This window comes from Magnolia sinica, chromosome 4 (assembly GCF_029962835.1).
Source record: "Magnolia sinica isolate HGM2019 chromosome 4, MsV1, whole genome shotgun sequence".
NCBI classification, from domain to species: domain Eukaryota; kingdom Viridiplantae; phylum Streptophyta; class Magnoliopsida; order Magnoliales; family Magnoliaceae; genus Magnolia; species Magnolia sinica.
This window is the reverse complement of record NC_080576.1, coordinates 73086757-73095642: the sequence shown is the minus strand read 5'-3', so window position 1 is coordinate 73095642 and position 8886 is coordinate 73086757. Positions and strand designations below refer to the sequence as shown.

The 8886-nt window shown below is 39.0% G+C and overlaps 1 long non-coding RNA gene across 1 annotated transcript; it reads right to left on the bottom strand.

Moving 5' to 3' along the window:
* Positions 1 to 2160: 2160 nt before the first annotated feature.
* Positions 2161 to 3474, bottom strand: LOC131244541 (uncharacterized). Its single transcript, XR_009170368.1, has 2 exons — positions 3192 to 3474; positions 2161 to 2413 (listed from the first exon to the last, which is right to left on the bottom strand). It is a non-coding gene; the product is annotated as an uncharacterized LOC131244541 (long non-coding RNA).
* Between the last annotated feature and the right edge of the window lie 5412 nt (positions 3475 to 8886).

Genomic DNA, 8886 nt, shown 5'->3' with positions numbered 1-8886 from the left:
GGTCCCTTCCACTTACCCAGTTGTGCGCTTGATGGGGCGGCAGGTGGTGTTGAGTGTACTAGACCCCAGTGATGATCCTAGGGAGGAACCGTACTGATATGTGGACTTATTGAGCAGGAGTTGCATACTCATTCATTCATTTACTATCCACTCGGGCTGGTGGTGCGCAACTATTTGTTACGTGTACCTTCACAATGGTCAGGATTTCGGTTGGGGCGTGTGACTAACCTGAGATTAGGAGTTTACCACATTGAGTCTTACTATTCAAATTTAGGTATGAGGCTGGTTTGGATAGAAGTCTCTTGTGATGGACCCCATAGCGTGCGATACTACATACTATCATCCCAACTTCACTCCAGCTTGGCCATTTCATTCGCACCGCATAATTACATTACATTCACGGCATTTAGAATTTAGGGTTGCCGTGTTTTTATATTTATATAGCCTAGATACGGCTGACGGTATTTGTGGACTTATTAGGATTGACATATTGCATTGCATCATTGGCATCTGATATTTGGCTTACTATTTCCACATTGCATAGCTGATTTACATTGCTTCATCAGTATATGATATTGTTTTTATTATAATTTTTGCATCGCATAGCCTGGATAAGGCTGATAGTATTTATAAGCCTATCAGTATGTTTTCACATTACTCTGATATCGTATGATTTATGAACTTGACAGTATTTCGGATATTGTATGATTTATAGGCTTGTCAGTATTTCCGTTTACTCTGATATTGCTTACTTGGCACTTACTTTGTACACATATTGTCACCGCCCACTAAGCTTTTTATAAGCTTATGCATGATAGATGCGTGCAGGTGGCGTTAAGTTATAGCAGCGTTGAACTTGGAGCATGCAGCGGACCTCTCGAGCTTTGATTTTCAATATACGTATTTCTCTTTCAGCATTGTATTCAAATGATTATATTAGTGGATATGTGATGATGATGTTGCCTTTGTGATTTGGGTAAACTTATGGTTATGCTTCTACGAGATAGATGTACGTTGGAAAATCCTCCTTGTAGGATCCCAGGATCAGAATATGGCGTATAGGCGCTGAGAGCCGAGAATAGGGTACTACGGAGGCTGTTGGCACCGGATTTGGCGATTAAAATTCCTGTGAGTCCGATATCCGGATTTGGGGTGTGACAATATGCCTAGCCAAAACCAACCGATGCCTTAAAAATCAAGCCCATACAAAACATAGGTAAGAAATACAACGTGGATGCGGTGGTTCCATCATGTTTTGGATCAGCCTGCAAACCCAAGTGAGCCACACCACTTGAATTTGGTGGTTTCAACTCGTTTTTAGATTATTTCCTATGCTCTGGTGGACCTGATTTTCGGATCAACCTCCCCCATCATCATGGTTGGGTGCACCCACAAACATTAGCTGGGACCACGAACACCAATCCATATATAGTTCAGATGCCACATGAACACATCAAACTGCATGATTCCCTTTGGTTTTCATTAATTAGAAATTTCATTAGACCACAGTTTCATACTAAATGGTACAATTCATGAGAAGGGATAGGCAGAGTAATTAGATTGTTGATCTAATCTGTCCTACTGTGTATGGACAGCACACAAACACGTCCGTATCGGACACGTACAGTATTGGTGGTGACCGGTACAGTATACGGCAACTGATTTTTAAATCTCACAAATCCTAATAGCTGACAAAAGAAAAGATCAAATCTCCGATCTTGGGGTTGACGGTGCATACCCCATTTATGGAAAGTGCCCATCAGATCAACGGGGCAGCAGCAACGGACCATGGGCCCCATAAATTTTTTTTTATTTTTTTATTTTTTTTGTTTTTGTTTTTTCTCCAAGGAAACATGTAGGGAAATAAGTAATGGTATGGGCCAGTGACGAACGTTCAATGAAGGAATCTTTGTCTGATCAACAACTTAAAAGCAGCGTGGACGTCGTCCCAATGCATATAAATGCCCACACTTTATATTCTTCACCGCGCCGAACGATCATTACTCTCATTAATGAATCCCCACCACCCCCATTTCCTTCATTTATTCATCACCAGGTATTCTACAGTGCGCGCCCTGAAAGTGGGCCTATGATTCGGTGATCCAAACCGTTGATATGATGGTCCTGTAGTGGATGGTGCATAACCAACAAATATGCATGTGGAAATAATTTCTAATTTTGCATTGGCTGCCATAAAATGGACAGTTGAGAATGAAATATTACATAACGGTCCACAGTCAATCTGAAAAAGATAAAAGGATATATGGGTATGATCACATGGGACATCCATGGTGGGTCCATAATACAAGCGGTTTAGATGATTGATAGTGGGCCCCACCTGTACAAACAGAATATCCAGGACTACTGTACATATCTTCAGGTCGGGCGGTGGATAGTACTCCTCGACTCACACCTACCAAACAAAACGAAATGGTACAAAAATAAGAACAAAAAAGAAATCAAAAAAAGCAAATTTCTCATCTTACATCCCGGATTTGCATGATACTCGGGCAGAGCGTGATGGATGATATGCTGAGAAAATGCTTACGTGGCATACGTGTAATTCAACCAAAACCGTCCAAATTCTGGATCCCTGCTTAGATGTGTCAGGAACAAAATGGCACTCTTATCGGGTTATCTAACTATTAGATTGCTAAACATTTATTAGATGGGTAAAAATGAAATTATCCAGCGATCCTATTACAAAAAACTAAGTGTCCACGAATCAGAGGTCAGGATTGTTCAACTAATCTGAAATTTAAAGGCTCCAAAATTTAGTCAGTTCAGTTTAAATTAATATATGCCACACATAATTTCTACTATCAAATAACTTCCAATGGAAAAATAATAAAACAAAAATAAAACCCTGGATCCTCAGGGTGGTTAGTGATATCCATAAATAAAAACAGAAAGAAGATGTTCATCTACAAAGTCTGGGGGAATTGACATTGACACCCACACTTAAGCAAGCTTTTTATATACCTATGGTAAGATGATAACACAACTATGTATTATTGTGTTGCTAGTAGTAGAAGGTGTGGGTGTAAACGATAATTCCCCCAATATAATAAGGTGTTATTTATTTATATATGGCAATACAAACCACACAGCTTTGTGTCTTTGCATGAGAGAGAGAGAGAGAGAGAGAGAGAGAGAGAGAGAGAGATGGGATTGAAGGGATGAAAGAGTACTATGATATTGGCACGGCTCAATCAAAAGACACCTTTTCTTTCATGCCAGAAGCGTCGTCTGAGTGAACCGGGCCAACATCGCAGTAACCATTTCAATATAGAAACGACGCCTTTTTCTTTCTTTGTTGCCAACTTTCATGTTCATGGATATTTTAGATGGACCCACATGGACCCAAGATCACAAGAACCAAAAAGGCTGGGCACTATGTAGAGAAATGAAAAAAAAAAAAAAAACCAAGCGAAGGTGAAAGGAAAGACATTTTAAGAGGATGGTAGTACGGAGAAGAAGAAGAAGAAGAAGATGGTTAAGGAAGAACAAGTGCAGAGAGAGAGAGAGAGAGAGAGAGAGAGAGAGATGGGGAGTTGGGGGGAATGTCTTGCTTGAATTTAAGAAGGTTGAGGTCTGAGAGAGCATTTAAGACGCTCGGCTACCAAACCAGAAAGACAGGCCAGAGCATTAATAGGAAAACCACCCCACAATATTCCTCACTCTCTCAAGGAAATAAATTTCACCCTTGTGGAAATTTCTCCCATTTAATGAGATAACCGATTTCGTGTGGGGAGACACCTCTACTTCGGGAAAGCTTATTTATTTCTGTCTCCCATGTCGACCATTCATTTCAATTTTCAAACGGAGCCGTTTGCTCATCCTATACGCGTGTACGCCCTCCTTACCTACATTTCAGCACACGTGCTCATGTGACACACGCTGTGATGGATCCAAACATTTCATCATGTGGTTGGGCCACACTGGCCCAAAAAGTCAGCAAAATATTTCCAAAGTGAGGTAAGAATTGTTAGCAATTATATGGTTTAACAACAATATAAACTCATAGGATCTTCACATGATGTATTTCGGTAGGGCATCGATCCAGACAAGCGCCCACGTGTAGTGAATGGCCTATGAGTATATACATATATGGCAAGCATTGACGAGGAATTAAACAATTTGTAAAGAATAGGGTTTGTCCTTCGAATGAGGTTTTTTTTATTTATTTATTTATTTATTTATTTTTTATTTTATTTATTTTTAATTTTTAATTTTTGTTTATTTTTTTTTTAAAACAATAACTTTTATCATAATATCATTAACTTAGTCACATTTGTTAACAAAATAAAAGTTTTGAAAGAAAAGATGAAATAAAGGCCGAAAGCTAATTTTATTAATATGAATGTACATGTAGTACAACCGGTGGAAGAAAGCAAATAAAGTAAAAAATAATACCGACGGTGGTTAGAGTAGGCAAGATGAATGTGGACTTCTAACAATTTTCTAGACTTGAATGGTTGTGAGACAGTCATCAAAACTTGGATGGTCATGAGACAGTCGTGGTTTAGCCAATAGGTTACAATTGAGAGAATTACTAAAGACTTAGGGATTTGGGGGATCCAACGATATCGACTAAACTAAATTCGATTTGTTATATTAAAGCACTGGACAAAAGTAGAGTGACTAAACTAAGTTACATAATCAATCCAGAATTGTTGCAGTATGGTGCTATACAGAAGTAGATAAGCTAAACTAGGCTAATATAGAATAAGATAAATGTACATACGTGATGAAAGATTAATAGACAACATTGAATTGATAAGAGATTTATCATTTTTCTATTGGTGAGGGCCCAAAGCTCTTCGTTATGTGCTATTTTTATAGATTTGCATGCATTAGGTGGTGGCCTTGTCTATGATCCATTAGCTTCCGGAATCGATGTTCCGATCGGTTAGTAGCTAGGCTTAGCTTGATATGCTTCTATTTTAAGAAGGGGCCAACCAACTATTATGTGTTGGAGGACTATGGAAGCATACATAAGATGAATCAAGCAAAGTATTTTAATCGCACAATAAAGTCCAATCACAAATACTCCGAATTTAATGTGCGAAAACCCTTGCGGGAAAAACCATGGCACAAAGCGACAATAATGTACTATAAAAGTAGAAAATATAAGAGATGGAGATTACCCGATTCGACAAGCCTTAAATCTCCCTAAGTTATGCCCTTGAAACCCTAGAATGAATTTGAAAGGTCTCTCATTTACCCAAATCCTGATTACACCCACATATACAACCAATACGAGAATCACAATCAAAATCGGTAAAAAAAATTCCGCACTTACGCAATTCCGCATATACGCTCGATGACACCTTCGATGATATCGAAAAACTGTAGATGGCATCGAATGCCTTTGATGACATCGAGAATGTTTCAAAATTGTCCAGTGATAAAACATGGATTTTCTGAAATTTTTTGATGGCATCTTCGATGGGACTTTGGTGCCATCAACGACCTGTTGATGACATCGAACCCTTTCGATGGCATCGAGTAGGATACAACAAAGTGTCCAGCAACCAACATGGGATTTCTGAATTTTTTCGATGCCATAAAAGTCCACTGATGGCATCGACATACCTGTTGTTTTCAGACTTAAGACATTAATAACAATCTCTACCATGTCTTCAATCTTCATTCTTCATAATTAACTTCTTTTTCTCATCTCTAATTCCTTCTTACATCATAGCTCCACCATCGCTTCTCATGCACACTTCGTTTTTCTTTTACACATTCACCAAGCCTAGAGAAGTTGTATAGAACTTGAACTTCTTCGTGGGAACCACCTTAGTGAGCATGTCTGTCAGATTCATGCTGGTGTAAATCTTCTCTAGAATCATACTGTAACACCTCAAAATCCGAGGGTCGAGCAGGAGCCCAACTCCCGAGTTCCAACGTATCACTTATGCAACATAGATAATGATGATTAAATGTTGTCTGTATTAGCACATTAAACAAGAATGAGATTACACTAAATCAGCATATCATACTCCAGAGATAGTTAAATTACACAAGCGGAAGACTGTGATAAGTATATAAAACATATAAGTGGTTGTAAGTCCCCAAAGTATGAACATGATATTAGGTTAAATAATTACATATTTAGTTCTAAAATATACAAAATGATAAAGTGTAATGTCATCTAATTCATATCCCTGTAGCTCCGGTGATGCAACTCCAGGTCTACATTGACCTACCAGAGAGTTGCAAATAGGAGAACTTCTCCTCGTCACCATAAAAGTCAAGCTCCGCCTCATAAGCCTTGACATTACTTGAAACTACAATAAAGTCTGGTTGGTGATTTAAAACACTGTCCTAGAGTGGGAGTGAGTGATCAACTCAGTGGAGTTATATGGCAAAGGTTAACATGTTATCAATTCAGTCAAGCAGTAATGATAAAGCAATACAACAAGCATTCCTAAATACTCTGGTTAATGCAAGGATGATATATATATATTAATGATGTATGCCCTCGCTTGCACTCCCTCTGTGACATCATCTCACGATCATGGCATGTAACACTCCCGCTGTGCTCAACTCCAACGCTAAGGGCACATGCAATGCGGTGCATGTACATTATTAGCCAAGTTCTTAATTAGACCTATTCATATAGCAGGTTGGGAAGTTAAGGCACCACCCTTTATATCATTTACCCAAACAACGATCCATCTAGGGTCATCAATCCTAGTTAATCTCATACGATAGCAGTTCTAAGTCGTTACAGAGAGGCTCGTCACCTCAACGCATGCCTAGTTTATACTTGAAGTCACTACGGAAAGGCTCGTCACCTTAGCATAGTCCTAGTGTATACTCGAGGTCACTACGAGAGGCTCGTCACCTGATCGTAGGCTGACAGCTCGAATACAGTTTCTCATACCACCGAATTCGACTTATGAGTTTGTTTTGCTCACTGGACACTACGGGGAGGCTCGTCACCCCAACGTAGGCTGACAGCTTGACCACGGTGTCCCATACCACCATGCTCGGCTCATAAGTCTTGGCGGATTGTGGTACCAAGGTTAAATGGGCTTTTCACTGGTAAGTTGGTACCTTAGATTCAAGTAGTAGTGTCCATACATGGTGAACATACATTAGGCCAATCAGGTTGCTTGACAAGCTCGACTGGTACGAGCATACGTTGAATTAATCGACATGGAGCGCATATGCACTCCACGTGGCCTAATCATTGTCCATAATCACCGTACGACTCGGATTCATTGAACGTATCCGTCATGTCTAAAACAATTCAGCCACTGATCGTAAACCATTTCCGATTGCCTGAACTACATTGTAGCCCCAATCACACTCCAAACAATAGCATTCACATGTGATAGTTAAAGACAGCCTGTGACAACCAATCTCAATATAAATCTCATTTAAGCATCTCGACAAACAAATAATACACATATTATCACACATACGTATTTCATCCACAAATCACATAGTAGTAAGATAGGTTACCTAAAAAGAAAGGTTAACTATAGATAAGGGGATTAAGAATCCTATCTCAACACCTTTATTAAATGCATTTCAACAAGCATTTTCTCATTCAGATATTTTATCAAACACTTAGACTACACATATCACATACATGTAATAAATTAGTTATAACAGGTATTATAACAAATCCCTTCATAAGGGAGTTGCCACACATACAACAATCTTGTATCCTCAAACATCAATCATAACAAGCTCAAATCATAATTCCATTTTCATACAAACATTTAAACAAACACATGGGATGCATTAATTTCAATATAGTTTATATATATATATGTAATAAGCGAAAACATCGTATCTAAGCATATGTGATAGCAATCAAGTCAGTCATAAATCATTAACTGACATTGAAAGCCTTAAAAACCATAACCTAAACATTTGTAGTCCACACCTTTCGCCGGTAAAGTCGTATCGAACTCAGTTCAAACACTAAATCTTCGTCTACAGCACAACGAAACCTATAACATGAAATAGGTTAGCTATTTTACCATTTACTATATTTGGACACCCATAACAGGTTAAGTTTAGGATTTCTTACCCAACAACAGAATTGGAATCGCCGGTGTAGTGATATGGGAGAGGCGATTCAGCACGTAGAGTGGTGGGATCAAATCCTAGCAACTATCCCTCACTCTCTCTCACCTTTTTCTCCTCTTTTCTCTCTTCTCTCTCCTAGGGTTTAGGAATTTCATATGGAATGAGAGAGGGGTGGGTAAAGGCCCTCATATAGGCCTATAACTGGTGTAAATGGCCCCAGGGCCATGGTATACTTAGGTTATAGCTAAAGAGTGACTGTTTCGGTCCAATGGAACCCATTTGGAGGCTTATTTTCTGCATATGGTCTAGACAAAGTTTCCTAACAATGGATCTATGTCAGGTTAATTTTTTGGTTCGATTGGATTTACAGATCGACCGTGGAGGACCAGTTTCAGTTCAACAGTCGTCGTTACTCGATCAGGGCCACATGTGCACTGACATGTGTTGGGAAATTTTCCTGATCTGAGAGTGTAGTTGGGTCAGAATCTGATGGTCTGAAACCTTAAATTTGGCCTGCAAGCGAACAATTCAATTCACTTAAGTTTAAGTTCATTTTTTAAAGATATTTGCGTTTCTCACACACTTCGCTCCGGGCTCAAGTTGTGCATTTCTGGATACTATTGGGACTTGATTTCTGAGAAAGTTGTTAAGTCTAGTAAGGCGGTCATAATTGTATAGTTTCGCGGTAATCGGACTTTCGACGCGCAGTCCAGGTCCAATACGAAGTTTCAATGTGCTCCCGAGAGCAACTGGGTTTTGAAATTGATCCTAGGTTTTTAGGTATGTAGCATTAGTGATTTTATTAGTTTTGGGTCTTACAGATTGTATATA